Source organism: Glycine max, chromosome 6 (assembly GCF_000004515.6).
Source record: "Glycine max cultivar Williams 82 chromosome 6, Glycine_max_v4.0, whole genome shotgun sequence".
Taxonomy (NCBI): domain Eukaryota; kingdom Viridiplantae; phylum Streptophyta; class Magnoliopsida; order Fabales; family Fabaceae; genus Glycine; species Glycine max.
This window is the reverse complement of record NC_038242.2, coordinates 31,849,764-31,855,027: the sequence shown is the minus strand read 5'-3', so window position 1 is coordinate 31,855,027 and position 5,264 is coordinate 31,849,764.

The following is a 5,264-nucleotide window of genomic DNA, read 5'->3' as shown; positions in this document are numbered from 1 at the left end:
ATGTCCGATTGAGTCCCGTAATATATCGAGACGCTCTTAATTGAAAACAGAAGCTCTGAGCAAATTAAAACGACAATAACTTTTGACTAGGATGTCTGATAGAGCCCCGTAAAATATCGAGACGCTCAAAATTGAAAACAGAAGCTCTGAGGATATTCAACCGACAATAACTTTTGACTCGTATGTCCTATTGTGTCCCGTAATATATCGAGACGCTCGTAGTTGAAATTGGAAGCTCTAAGAAAAATCAAACGACAATAACTTTTAACTCGGATGTCGGATAGAGCCCTGTAAAATATCGAGACGCTCGAAATTGAAAACAGAAGCTCTGAGCAAATTCAACCGACAATAACTTTTGACTAGGATGTCTGATAGAGCCCCGTAAAATATCGAGACGCTCAAAATTGAAAACAGAAGCTCTGAGGATATTCAACCGACAATAACTTTTGACTCGGAGGTTCGATTGAGTCCCGTAATATATCGAGACGCTCGTAATTGAAAACAAAAGCTCTGAGAAAAATCAAACGACAATACCTTTTTACTCGGATGTCCGATTGAGTCCCGTAATATATCGAGATGCTCGTAATTGAAAACAAAAGCTCTGAGCAAATTCAAACGACAATAACTTTTGACTCGGATGTTCGATTGAGTCCCGTAATATATCGTGACGCTCGTAATTGAAAACAAAAGCTCTGAGAAAAATCAAACGACAATAACTTTTTACTCGGATGTTCGATTGAGTCCCGTAATATATCGTGACGCTCGTAATTGAAAATAGAAGCTCTCAGCAAATTCAAACGACAATAACTTTTGACTCGGGTGTCCGATTGTGTCCCGTAGTATATCGAGACGCTCGTAATGTAAAATGGAAGCTCTAAGGAAAATCAAACGACAATAACTTTTAACTTGGATGTATGATAGAGCCCCGTAAAATATCGAGACGCTCAAAATTGAAAACAGAAGCTCTGAAGATATTCAAACGACAATAACTTTTGACTCGTATGTCCGATTTTGTCCCGTAATATATCAAGACGCTCGAAACTCAGAACATAAGCTATTAGAAAAATCAAAAGACAATAACTTTTAACTCGGGTGTCCGATTGTCTCCCATAGTATACCGAGACGCTCGTAATTGAAAATGGAAGCTCTAAGAAAAATCAAACGACAATAACTTTTAACTCGGATGTTGGATAGAGCCCCGTAAAATATCGAGACGCTCGAAATTGAAAACAGAAGCTCTAAGCAAATTCAAACGACAATAACTTTTGACTAGGATGTCTGATAGAGCCCCGTAAAATATCGAGACGCTCAAAATTGAAAACAGAAGCTCTGAGGATATTCGATCGACAGTAACTTTTACTCATATGTATGATTGTGTCCCGTAATATATCAAGACGCTCGAAATATCGAAAAAAGAAGCTCTGAGCAAATTCAAACGACAATAACATTTACTCGGATGTCGGATTGTGTCCCGTACTATATGGAGACGCTTGTAATTGAAATCGGAAGCTCTGAGAAAAATCAAACGACAATAACTTTTAACTCGGATGTCGGATAGAGCCCCATAAAATATCGAGACGCTCAAAATTGAAAACAGAAGCTCTGAGGAAATTCAAACAACAATAACTTTTGACTCGGATGTCCGATTGTGTCCCGTAATATATCAAGACGCTCGAAATTCAGAACCTAAGCTATTAGAAAAATCAAACGACAATAACTTTTTACTCGGGTGTCCGATTGTGTCCCGTAGTATATCGAGACGTTCGCAATTGAAAACGGAAGCTCTAAGAAAAATCAAACGACAATAACTTTTAACTCAGATGTCGGATAAAGCCCCGTAAAATATCAAGACGCTAGTAATTGAAAACAGAAGCTCTGAGCAATTTCAAACGACAATAACTTTTTACTCGGATGTCCGATTGAGCCCCGTAAAATATCGAGACGCTCGAAATTGAAAACAGAAGCTCTGAGGAAATTCAAACGACAGTAACTTTTTTCTCGGATGTCCGATTGAGCCCCATAATATATCGAGACGCTCGTAAATGAAAACAAAAGCTCTAAGCAAATTCAAACGACAATAACTTTTGACTCGGATGTCCGATTGTGTCCCGTACTATATCGAGACGCTTGTAATTGAAAGCGGAAGCTCTGAGAAAAATCAAACGACAATAACTTTTAACTCGGATGTCGGATAGAGCCCCATAAAATATCGAGACGCAAGAAATTCAGAACAGAAGCTATTATAAAAATCAAACGACGATAATTTTTTACACGGATGTCCGATTGAGTCCCATAATATGTCGAGACGCTTGAAATTGAAAACAAAAGCTCTGAGCAAATTGAATAGATAATAACTTTTTACTCGAATGTCCGATTGAGTACCATAATATATCGAGACGCTCGTAACTGAAAATAGAAGCTCTGAGGAAATTCAAACGACAATAACTTTTGACTCAAATGTCTGCTTGAGTCCCGTAATATATAGAGACGCTCGTAATTGAAAACAGAAGCTCTGATCAAATTCAAACGACAATAACTTTTGACTCGGATGTACGATTGTGTCCCATAGTATATCGAGACGCTCGAAATTGAAAACAGAAGCTCTGAGCTAATTCAAACGACAATAACATTTTACTCGGATGTCCAATTGAGTCCCGTAATATATCGAGACGCTAGTAATTGAAAACAGAAGCTCTGAGGAATTTCAACCGACAGTAACTTTTTACTCAGATGACCAATTGAGTCCCATAATATATCGAGACGCTCGTAATTGAAAATAGAAGCTCTGAGGAAATTCAAACGACAATAACTTTTGACTCGGATGTCCGATTGTGCCCCGTAGTATCGCGAGACGCTCGACATTCAAAATAGAAGCTATTAGAAAAATCAAACGACGATAACTTTTTACACGAATGTCCCATTAAGTCCGATAATATATCGAGACGCTCGAAATTGAAATCAGAAGCTCTGAGCAATTTCAAACGACAATAACTTTTTACTCGGATGTCCGATTGAGCCCCGTAATATATCGAGACGCTAGTAATTGAAAACAGAAGCTCTGAGGAAATTCAAATAACAGTAACTTTTTACTCGGATGACCGATTGAGTCCCATAATATATCGAGACGCTCGTAATTGAAAACAGAAGCTCTGAGGAAATTCACACGACTGTAACTTTTTACTCGGATGTCCGATTGTGCCCCGTAGTATATCGAGACGCTCGTAATTGAAAACGGAAGCTCTCAGGAAATTCAAACGACAATAACTTTTGACTCGGATGTCCGATTGTGCCCCGCAGTATCTCGAGACGCTCGACATTCAAAATAGAAGCTATTAGAAAATTCAAACGACCATAACTTTTTACCCGAATGTCCCATTAAGTCCCATAATATATTGAGACGCTCGAAATTGAAAACCGAAGCTCTGAGCAATTTCAAACGACAATAACTTTTTACTCGGATGTCCGATTGAGCCCCCTAATATATCGAGACGCTTGTAATTGAAAACAGAAGCTCTGAGGAAATTCAAACGACAATAACTTGTTACTCGGATGTCCGATTGAGCCCCGTAATATATCGAGATGCTTCGTCATTGAAAACAGAAGCTATGAGGACATTCAAACGACAGTAACTTTTGACTCAGATGTCCGATTGAGTCCCATAATATATCGAGACGCTCGAAATTGAAAACAGAAGCTCTGAGCAAATTCAAACGACAATAACATTTTACTCGGATGTCCGATTGAGTCCCGTAATATATCGAGACGCTAGTAATTGAAAACAGAAGCTCTGAGGAAATTCAAACGACAGTAACTTTTTACTCGGATGTCCGATTGAGTCCCGTAATATATCGAGACGCTCGTAATTGAAAACAGAAGCTCTGAGGAAATTCAAACGACAATAACTTTTGACTCGGATGTCCGATTGTGTCCCGTAATATATCAAGACGCTCGAAATTCAGAACCTAAGCTATTAGAAAAATCAAACGACAATAACTTTTTACTCGGGTGTCCGATTGTGTCCCGTAGTATATCGAGACGTTCGCAATTGAAAACGGAAGCTTTAAGAAAAATCAAACGACAATAACTTTTAACTCGGGTGTCCGATTGTGTCCCCTAGTATATCGAGACGCTCGTAATTGAAAATGGAAGCTCTATGAAAAATCAAACGACAACAACTTTTAACTCGGATGTCGGATAGAGCCCCATAAAATATCGAGACGCTCAAAATTGAAAATAGAAGCTCTGAGGAAATTCAAACGACAATAACTTTTGACTCGGATGTCCGATTGTGTCCCGTAATATATCAAGAAACTCGAAATTCAGAACCTAAGCTATTAGAAAAATCAAACGACAATAACATTTTACTCGGATGTCCGATTGAGTCCCATAGTATATCGAAACGCTCGTACTTGAAAACGGAAGCTCTAAGAAAAATCAAACGACAATAACTTTTAACTCGGATGTCCGATTGTGTCCCCTAGTATATCGAGACGCTCGTAATTGAAAATGGAAGCTCTAAGAAAATTCAAACGACAATAACATTTTACTCGGATGTCCGATTGAGTCCCGTAATATATCGAGACGCTCGTAATTGAAAACAGAAGCTCTGAGGAAATTCAAATGACAGTAACTTTGAGTCCCGTAATATATCGAGACGCTAGTAATTGAAAACAGAAGCTCTGAGGAAATTCAAATGACAGTAACTTTCTACTCGGATGACCGATTGAGTCCCATAATATATCGAGACGCTCGTAATTGAAAACAGAAGCTCTGAGGAAATTGACACGACTGTAACTTTTTACTCGGATGTCCGATTGTGCCCCGTAGTATATCGAGACGCTCGAAATTCAAAACAGAAGCTATTAGAAAAATCAAACGACAATAACTTTTTACACGGATGTCCAATTAAGTCCCATAATATATCGAGACGCTCGAAATTGAAAACAGAAGCTCTGAGCAATTTCAAACGACAATCACTTTTTACTCGGATGTCCGATTGAGCCCCGTAAAATATCGAGACGCTCGAAATTGAAATCAGAAGCTCTGAGGAAATTCAAACGACAGTAACTTTTTACTCGGATGTCCGATTGAGTCCCATAATATATCGAGACGCTCGTAAATGAAAACAAAAGCTCTCAGCAAATTCAAACGACAATAACTTTTGACTCGGATGTCCGATTGTGTCCCGTACTATATCGAGACGCTCGTAATTGAAAACGAAAGCTCTCAGAAAAATCAAACGACAATAACTTTTAACTCGGGTG